Consider the following 11241-nt stretch of genomic DNA (forward strand, 5'->3'; position numbering starts at 1 on the left):
ATATCCTCTCTCACCACTTTTATTCAACATAGTGCTGGAAGCCCTACCCACAGCAAACAGAGAAGAAAAGGGAATAAAAGCCATCCAAATTACTAAGGAAGAAGTAAAACTTCCACTATTTGCAGAAGACATGATACCATATATAGACTAAAGACGCCACTCAGAAACTACTAGAACTGATAAATGAATTCAGATACGTCACAGGATATAAAACCAAAATATAGAAATCCATTATATTCCCCCCTCAAAAAAGAAATCGATTTCCATACACTAATAATGAAGCAGCAGAAAAAGAAATTAAGAAAACATTCCTATTTATAATTACATCAAAAATAATAATTCCTAGGGGTGCCTGGGTGGCTCAGTGGGTTAAGCCTCTGCCTTCAGCTCAGGTTATGATTTCAGGGTCCTGGGATAGAGTCCTGCATCAGGCTCTCTGCTCAGCAGGGAGACTGCTTCCCCCCTCTCTCTGCCTGCTGCTCTGCTTACTTGTGATTTCTCTCTCTCTGTCAAATAAATAAGTAAAATCTTTAAATAATAATAATAATAATAATAATAATAATAATAATACCTAGGAATAAACTTAACCAAGGAGGTGAAAAACCTGTACTCTGAAAATTATGAAGTATTGATGAAAAAAACTGGGAGATGACAAAGAAATGGAAAGACATTCCACAATCACAGATTGAAAGAATACTGTCAAAATATCCATACTACACTAAGCAATCTGCAGAATTGAATCTGCAATCCCTATCAAAATAACAGCATTTTTCACAGAACTTGAACAAACAATCTTCAAACTTGTATGGAACCACCAAAATAAATAAATAAATAAATAAATAGACAAAGCAATCTTAAAAAAATGAACTCATCTACAAGTATCACAATCCCAGATTTCAAGAGGTACTACAAAATTGTAATAATCAAAATAGAGTGGTACTAGTACAAAAATAGACACAGATCAATAGAACAAAACAGAAAGCTCAGAAATAAACCCACAGTTATGTGGTCAAATAATCTTCAACAAAAGGGGCAAGAATATGTAAAAAAAGATGGTCTCTTCAACAAATGGTGTTGCGAAAACTGGAGAGTTACATGCTAAAGAATGAAACCAGATTGCTTTCTTACACCATACACAAAAATAAACCCCAAATGGATTAAAGACCTCAGTGTGAGACCCGAAACCATAAAAAATCCTAAAAGAGAACACAGGTAATAATTTCTCGGACACTGGCCATAGCAACATTTTTCTAGCTATGCCTCCTGAGACAAGGGAAACAAAACCAATAATAAACTATTGGGACTACATCAAAATAAAAAGCTTCTGCACAGCAAAAGAAACAACAAACAAAGCTAAAAGAAAACATACTGAATGGGAGAAGATATTTGCAAATGACATACCTGATAAAGGGTTCATAGTCAAAATAAAGAATTTACACAACTCAACACCAAAAAAAACCCAAGTGATCCCATTTAAAAATGGGCAGAAGACATGAACACACGTTTCTCCCAAGAAGACACACAGATGGCCAACAGACACATGAAAAAATGCTCAACACCACTCATCATCACGTAAATGCAAATCAAAATCACAATGAGAGAAAAAAAACACAATGAGATAACACCTCACGCCTGTCAGAATGGCTAAAATCGAAAAAAAGGTGTTGGTCAGGATGTGGAGAAAAAGGTTGGTGGGAATGCAAACTGGTGCATCTGCTGTGGAAAACAGTATGGCGGTTCCTCCAAAAGTTAAAGATAGAATTACCACATGATCCAGTAATTCTACTACTCAGTTTTTGCCCAAAGAGATATTCTAATATTTCTAATAATAATTCTAATAACTCTAATATTCTAATTCAAAGAGATACATGCACCCCAATGTTTTTTGCAGCCTTGTTTATAATAGCCAAATTATGGAATCAACCCAAGTGTCCATCAATAGATGAATGGATAAAGAAGTGGCGTTTATAAATATATGTATATACACACACACATATATACATACATACACACATACATATACATATATATGCATCTATATTGTTTTACATGTTTATATAAAATATATTCCATTCCCATATATATGTGTATGCATAATGGAATACTATTCAGCCATCAAAAAGAATGAAGTTATATATATGCAGTATTCCATTCCAATATATATAAAAGAACACTACTCCCACCATTTGCAACAACATGGTGAGTATAATGCTAAGTGAAATAAGTCAAAGACAGATAAATATCGTATGATTTCATTCACATGTGGAATTTAAGAAATGAATGAAGGAGGAAAGAGACAAAAAACAGGCTTTTTTCTTTCAAAAAGATTTTCTTTACTTATTTGTCAGAAAGAGAGAGAGAGAGAGCACAAGCAGGGGGAGCAGAAGGCAGGGCAGGCAGAGGGAGAAGCAGGCTCCCCGCTGAACAAGGAGCCTGATGTGGGGACTCGATCCCAGGACTCTGGGATTATGACCTGAGCTGAAGGCAGACACTTAACTGACTGAGCCACCCAAGCACCCTGAAAAAACAAACTTTTTAACCAATAGTGTGATAGTATGAGAGGGAGACAGAAGATTAAAGGAGGTGTTCTTGTTAAAAAAAATTTTTTTTATATATGTATGCACATATTGAGAATTGTCTCACTATTTTTAATGGCTGCATATTATTTCAATATATGAATGTAGCAATATTTATTTACCTAGTCTCAATAGAATATCAAATCACTCATTTACAATTTTTCGTTATTACAAACAAGGCCACAACCAGACTTCTAGTACTTATATCTTTCTGCAGATATGCAAGTATAATGGTGGGATAAATTCATAGAAATTGATCTTTAGTTGATGTTTTATGTAAAGTCCTAGTGTCCATTCAGTTTTGCAGCCTGGATATTTCACAACGGATATTATACACAGTAAACAGTTTCTATGTTGCTATATAGCCTGCAAGGTTAAGGTTTTTGATGGCTTATACTTTAGTGGCTTAGCAAAAGGATATACTCAACCTTTCCTCTACTGCTAAGAAGTTCAGTATTTCTAATTACTCACTTCAATAAATAATGCAATGTCCATCCTCATCCACTCTATTTTGCTTGAGTCTCTGCTCCAGTCTTCCTCTCACAGCATTCCTCTTTCCCATAAAGGCATTCCTTATCTAGACCGTGCCCTGAGTCCCCATAACCCTGGAATTCCTCGCCTAAATAGCATGATATATGCAACAACACGGATGGACCTTGAAAATATTATGCATTCAATTGTTTGGGAATTATAAACAATTTCTCAAACTGGGTCTCATCTTCAGATAGTTTAAACCTTTAATTTAATTGGGGTGCCTGAGTGGCTCAGTGGGTTAAAGCCTCTGCCTTCGGCTCAGGTCATGATCTCAGGGTCCTGGGATCGAGTCTCGTATCGGGCTCTCTGCTCAGCAGGGAGCCTGCTTCCCTCTCTCTCTCTCTGCCTGCCTCTCTGTCTACTTGTAATCTCTGTCTGTCAAATAAACAAATAATAAAAAAAAAAGAAGATTCCCTCCTTCACTTCCCCATTCCACCCCAGCACATTACAGAAATATTCTCCTACAACTGTATTTGCTACATTTAGATATTTAGCCCATGGCCCAGGCTTGTAGGTGTATAAACATAGCAAAAGAATGCAGGCTAAATAGTTAGCACTGGTTATCTAAACTTTAAAACTGAGTTCTTTTTTAATAATATGGGACTTACTGAAGAAAACAAACAATACTGCCTAGTTCTAAAATCCAGTAAATGTAAACATTATGATCTACACTGCCAAGCCGAGAAAAGAATAAAATAAAACAATTCATTTGGGAGTATTCAAATGTACACGGCAAAAGCCACAAGTCAACCCAGATTCTCAATAACCAGTCCATGTAAACTTGAGAATAATTTTTTCCCCTTCAAATGGCTTAACCAAACGGAAGAGGTTCGCCTAAAGCTCAAGTTTAGGCTAGTTAGTAAAAGGGGCCAGACCAGAAAATAATCACCAGCCCAAAGGAAAAAAGCAGCACAGGAGTAAGCAAGCAGATGGCCACTTGCAATTTAATGAGCAGGTACTTTTTTGATTTGGATTGATGACCCGACTAGGGAGGGTCTTTAACTTAAGCTTTTCCCTTGAGAGCCCTGGATGGCTGGACTCCAGTGATTTTTTTTTTTTCAAGTTAGAGCCCTTCTCCCCCCAGAAGTGGCTTCTATAATTCATAAAAAGCCAACTCTTTCTATCAAACAAGCACAGACTAAGGGCTCTCTCTTCTTCAAGATGCTAACTCTTTCCTTCCAGCTGCAGGCAGGCATAGCAGAAGAGAAAAAGTACTTTATCTTCCAAAGATCTCATTTAAAAAGCAAAAGATTGTAAAGAAGGCTAGCTTACTTAAACCATCTTTTATACACACCTTGAGCCAATGTTAGTAAAAAAAATTTTGACAGCCATGTGAAAGTAGAATCAGGCCTCAGGACAGGGCTTGTGGATGGAAATGGTGAATTCAGGAAGGAAAACAAGGTACAGATTTAAGAAAGAACCAAAACACACCTCCATGGGCTTCTCAGTTTTGTTTAGGATGAGCACATCCCTCACCATTCATGGTCAGCCCTATAAGGTCCTCCTTGGTGTGAACTTGTTCCCATACAATGGAAAATAATCTGTTTATTAAACCTCAAGTGGGCCGTTTCACCATCTATAAAACAAAGAGATCCCAAACAAAACCACAGATAATTCTGACAAGGTGCAGGTAGAATACACATATCTTTAAATGTTTTCTTTCTCACATAAACATCTATAAAAGAAAGGTGAAAGAAACAGATGTGGACAGGGCATTACAGCTCAGCCCAAAGAGTTGCCACTCAAAAATTATTTAAGGGGCATCTGGGTTGCTCAGTTGGCTAAGCGTCCAACTCTTGATCTCAGCTCAGGTCTTGATCTCAGGGTCGAGAGTTCAGGCCCTGAGCTGGGCTCCACACTGGGTGTGCCGCCCCCTTAAAAAAATTTTTTAGGGACACCTTGGTGGCTCAGTGGGTTAAGCCTCTGCCGGCTCAGGTCATGATCTCAGGGTCCTGGGATCGAACCCCACATGGGGCTCTCTGCTCAGCGGGGAGCCTACTTCCTCCCTCCACCCTCTCTCTCTCTCTACCTGCCTCTCTGCCTACTTGTGATCTCTGTCTGTCAAATAAATAAATAAAAATCTTTTTTAAAAAATTTTTTTAATTTAAAAATTTAAAAAAATTTTAATAAAAACTGGTCATTTTTAATGTCTGAGGTTACTGCCATTATCTCTTGGGTTTTGGGTTTTGCTTTTCTAGTTAAGATATCTATGTATATACACAGACATACACATAGCTGGTTAACAAGATTAATAGAAATATTTATATTGATACATAATTTTATCAGTCCCCTCATAAGCCAATTTTCCAATTACTCTTTCTCCCAGATTCAATATCTGCATTATTAGCATGATGATATCTTGCATTAAATTGAAGATTTACAAATTAAAACTCAAATCTTCTTTTGTTTGTTTGTTTCCCAAATAACTTAACTTCACCAACATGTTAAACAGGAACAAGAAAGAAGAGCTAGGGACTGGGAGGCTCCAAGAATTTTTTGTTCCTAAAGGATTGGAGGTGACTGCCAACAATTCCGTGGTTTGAGCTGCTTTCAAAAGGAAGAATGTGATAATAGCTCCTGGGTGGGATAATTGTGGCTGGACTTGATTAAATCTAAGCTTAAAACTTAGAACAGCTTGGACTGCCCCCCCTCTTTTTTTTTTTTTTTTTTAAAGAAACGGCTATGCATTTCATCATACTGTGCGCTTGCCAAATTCAGGGCCTTTTGGGGAGTCTGGCACTAGATTGGACACTGACAAAGGGAGCTAGAATACCATGAGTAATAAGAATTACATAACTCCAATCAACACTAATGAATGTGTCTCACTAAAGTCCTGCACGTGTGATTTTGGAAAGGAGTCCTCAATGATTCTAAGGTCCTTTCCTTTCACAAAGGACTATTTCATTAAGCTCCCAGAATTAACCAGCCCAAAAGAGAATGGGTGGCAAACACTGGATACATTCAGCTGGCATTTTTATTTGTACTCTAAGGTCTTTCTTTTGGCAAATAAGTTGTTTTTATACTCCCTAGAAACTGCATCTAGATTTTGTACCCAATATGTTTTTAGGATCTCTTTTTAATGATTTTATTTATTTTAGAGAGAGCATGAGTGGGGCGGGGGGAGGGCAGAGCAGAAGGAGAGAGAGAATCTCCAAGCAGACTCCACACTGAGGCCTGAGCCCGATTTGGGGCTCCATCCCAAAACCCTGCGATGGTGACACCAGCGAAAATCAAGAGTCAGATCCTTAACCGACAGAACCACCCAGGTGACCCCTTAAGATTTTAAGTAATCTCCACACCCACCGTGGAGCTCAAACTTACAACCCCAAGATCAAGAGTTACAATGTTTTATGACCAAGCCAGCTGGGTGCCCCTGCATCCAGTATCCTAAGCTTTGTTCTTGACATCACTTTCTGGTGACTTTAGGACATAAAATTTTGATACCACTGGTGATAATTCTAGAATACTCAGGGGGAAAAAAATCAACTATATGTTGGGGAACTCGTGGAGTACCCATTTTCTAAATTTGAATACAAATAATATTAAATATTGAAAACTGTCCCAGGAGTTTCTGGTTCCAGGGCAAGATGGTGTAAGTGTTCATCTCCCTATTCTTCCTACGAAGTACCTCTAAAATACCTGGATATTACACATAAACATAAAAAGACTATTTCAAGTACGGAAAGAAAAGAACTCTATAACCTTCAAGAATAGAGGAGAAATAAGACATTCTCAGATGAAAGACTAATAAGAGAATCTGTTGTCAGCAGACCTTCCCTAAAAGAATGGCTAAAAGAAATTCTCGAATCAGAAAGGAAACAACACAAGGAGGAAACCTGGAACATCAGGAAGAACAAAAAAAGAGTAAAGATTAAGGTAAATACAACAGACATTCCATCACCACTTGCATTTTCTTAATTGTGTTTGATGGTTGAAGCAAAATATATATATATTATCTGGTGTGGTTCTCAATGTATGTAGAGGAAATGTTTAAGACAATTATATTATAAATGTGGGAGGTAGGGGAACTTAAAAGGAGGTACAGTTCCTATACTTGATTCAGACTGGTAAATGTCAACCCCAGTAGACTGTGATAAGTTATGTATATGTAATATAATGCCTAGAGCAATCACTAAGAAAGCGATATGAAGACATACACTCAAAACATCACTGATAAAACAAAATTCTAAAAAATAACTTTAGTAACCCACAAAAGGCAAAATGGAGAGACGGAACAAAATGAAAAATAGAATACTTAAGCCCTAATGTCAGTAACTAAATTAAATGGAAGCAGTCTAAGTTCACCAAGCAGATTGGCAGAATAGATCAAAATCATAACCCAACTCTATGCGGTCTACAACGAAATGCCTACAAGAACCCAGATGGCACTCGAAGGCATTATGGCGGGGTGGGGGGGAGTGGAAAAAGGCTGTCTCAGAAGGTCATATACTGTATTTCTCCATTAGGTCGCAATCCCCAAATGACAAAATTATAAATGAGGAGAAGAGATTAGTGGTTGCTGGGGATTAGGGATAATGAGGGGAGCCATGACTATAAATGCAGAGCATGAGGGGGATCTTTGTGGTGAAGGAATAGTTCTGTATCCTAGATGCTGCAGCGGTTATACCAATGTAGGCGTGATAGAAGGACATAGATGCATGCACACAGAGACAGACAGACAGACATACACACACACACACTCTATAGACTCCATGCTTTGGTATTAGTACAGTACTATGATTACCTAAGATGTAACCCTTTGCCTAGTTTCCCCAGTGGTTTTGTGTCTTATGGAACCACTGGGGAAAACTGGATAAAGAGTACACAGGGCCTCTCCCTTACTATGTTTGAGTTCCTTTGTAACTGTAATGATCTCAAAGACAAAACAAATAAAACCCTGAAGTTCAAATCCAGGTTCCACCATTCCTTCAGTGAACTTGGGTTCATTTAACCAATCTGTTCTTGGTTTCATAGTCCATATAATGAAATAACATTACCTACCAAGTTATGGTAAGAAATAAATGAAATAATTTTCTTAAGAATTTTATTTTCCTGTGTTGTAGAGCTGGACAAGATCAAACGCTTTTTTAAATTTTTTATTATTTAGGGGCACCTGGGTGGCTCAGTGGGTTAAAGCCTCTGCCCTGGGCTCCGGTCCTGATCCCAGGGTCCTGGGATTGAGCCCCATATCAGGCTCTCTGCTCAGCAGGGAGCCTGCCTTCCCCCGCCACCACCTCTCTGCCTGCCTCTCTGCCTACTTGTGATCTCTGTCAGTCAAACAAATAAGTAAAATCTTTTAAAAAATTTTTTTTCTTTTATTATTTACACCAGCCAGTTGATGTCCAGGCCATACAGCTAACATCTGGGAGCCTACATGGCTACTAAAATTTTAAGCATCCCTCTAACAACCAAGAAAATGTTGACCTACAGGATGAACACAAAGGACAGGACACTGGGCCTATCAAGGTGCCACCACTGGCAGCTCTGTCATCTGACTGTTTTCATACCTTACCTTGGTAAACAGAATCTGTCTTTCTGAAAATACAGGATGTTTACAACCCCAGTTATTCACTGAACAAAAATAAAAAATCCTATTAATGTTTAATAAATCTAAAGTCACTTGGGAAAATGACATATATATAGCCAGAAAAACCCAAAAGAACAGAACAGGAAGCCAAGAAATAAATCAAATACACACAGGGGTTTAGTAGATGAAAAGGGTATTATCTGAAATTAGTTAGGGAAAGATGGGTTATTCAATAAATTGTGTTGTAACAACTGAGTAGTCACTTGGAAAAAAGGATGTTAGACCCACACTCTACATCAGGAGAGATTCTCAATGGATCAATGACTTAGATGTGAAAATAAAGCAATAGAGGTATTTAAAGAAAGTAAGACATTTCTTTCATAACCTTGAAGTAAGGACAGCTTTTCTAACCATGATACAAAATGGGGAAGCTATAGAAGAAAGAATTGACAAAGTTGATTATAAAAAAATCAAAAAAGCTCTTCATGGAGAAAAGATCCACCCCCCAACACACAAATACATGAGAAAAAGAGATGCAGAAAAACAAGAAAAGGTCAATATCATATTTTTAAATGTATATGGTTATTCTTGGTAGGATTGTTTATAACAGCAAAAGATGTAAAACAACCTAAATGTCCATCAGTAGGAGGACTGATTGATTGAATATAATGGTCTAATAAATTTTACAGGCTAGAATGTTATGTGGTTATTAAAAAAAAAGAGAGAGAGAGAAAGCTCTTTAATAATATAGGAAGATCTCTAGGTATGTTATTAGTTTTTTTAAAAAAGCAAATTGAAGCAATACTTGGGTGGCTCAGTGAGTTAAGCATCTGCCTTTGGCTCAGGTCATGATCCCAGAGTTCTGGGTCTGGGATCGAGCCCCACATCAGGCTCCCTGCTCAGCAAGGAGACTGCTTCTCCTTCTGCCTTCTGCTCTCCCTGCTTGTGCATGCATGCTCTCTGACAAGTAAAATCTTAAAAAAAAAAAAAAGTGAAGTGAAAACAGTATATGGTATGCTACCATTTAAGTAAAAGAGGTAAAATATATTTTGTTTCCATATATATGCACAAAGAAATTCTATAATGGTATGTAACAAAACATTTATATTGGCTATCCAGAAGGTAGACAGGTAGACAGGTGAGACTGAGTAGCTAACAAAAATGTTTCATTTTGTAACCTATTTTTAGAATCTTTCAAAATGTTATCAACTTGTATTAAAAACAATTTGGTTTTTTTTTTTAAAAGATTTTATTTATTTATTTAACAGACAGAGATCACAAGTAGGCAGAGAGGCAGGCAGAGAGAGAGGAGAAAGCAGGCTCCCTGCTGAGCAGAGAGCCTGATGGGGGCTCGATCCCAGGACCCTGGGATCATGACCTGAGCCGAATGCAGAGGCTTTAACCCACTGAGCCACCCAGGTGCCCCAATTTGTTATTTTTAAATTTAAATTCAATTAATTAACATAATGTATTGTTGGTTTCAGATGTAGAGGTCAGACAACTTTAAAGCAGTTTATTTTAAGGGTGGGAAGGGGCAGACTGAGAGAGAGAATCGTGAACAGGCTCCACACCCAGAGCAGAGCCCATCACAGGGCTCAATATTATGACCGGAGATCATGACCTGAGCCAGACTCAAGAACTGGACACTTAACCGGCTGAGCCACCCAGGAGCCCCTTAAGCATATTTTTTTAAAGGTTACTTTAAACCTCATTTTAACCTCTATTAAAAGGCATCCATGCCTGAGAGCTTTCCCCCTAAGATCAGGAACACAGCAGGGATGTCCACTATCACCGATGTTGTTCAACATAGCCCCTACAATCAGACAACAAAAAGAAATAAAAGGCATCTGAATCACCAAAGAAGAGGTTGAACACTCACTCTTTCCAAATGACATGATATTCTAAGTGGAAAACCCCAAAGACTTCACCCCAAAATTGCTAGAACTCATACAGGAATTCAGCAAAGTGGCAGAATATAAAAATCAAGGCACAGAAATCAGTTTGCATTTCTATACAGTAAAAAGACAGAAGAAAGAGAAATTAAGGAGTCATTCCCATTTACAGTTGCACCCAGAACCATAAGGTATCTAGGAATAAAACTAAAGAGGTAAAGGGTCTGCACTCAAAATACTATAGAACACTCATGAAAGAAACTGAGGAAGACACAAAGAAATGGAAAAACATTCCATGCTCATGGACTGGAAGAATAAATATTGTTAAAATGTCTGTGCTACCTAGAGCAGTCTATACATTCAATGAAATCCCTATCAAAATACCATTAACTTTTTTCACAGAGCTGGCCAAATAATCCTAAAATTGATATGGAACGAAGAAAGACCCCAAATACCCAAGTCACATTGAAAGAGAAAACCAAAGCTGGAGGCATAGCAATTCTGGACTTCAAGCTCTATTACAAAGCTGTTGTTACCAAGAAAGTTTGCTACTGGCACAAAAACAGACACATAGATCAATGGAACAGAGTAGAAAATCCAGAGATGGACCCTCAACTCTGGTCAACTGATCATTGAAAAAGCAGGAAATAATATCCAATGGAAAAGAGACCATCTCTTCAACAAATGGTGCTGGGAAAATTGGACAGCCACA

Source organism: Mustela putorius, unplaced genomic scaffold (assembly GCF_011764305.1).
Source record: "Mustela putorius furo isolate JIRA1106 unplaced genomic scaffold, ASM1176430v1.1 tig00003858_pilon_pilon_pilon, whole genome shotgun sequence".
Lineage (NCBI taxonomy): Eukaryota > Metazoa > Chordata > Mammalia > Carnivora > Mustelidae > Mustela > Mustela putorius.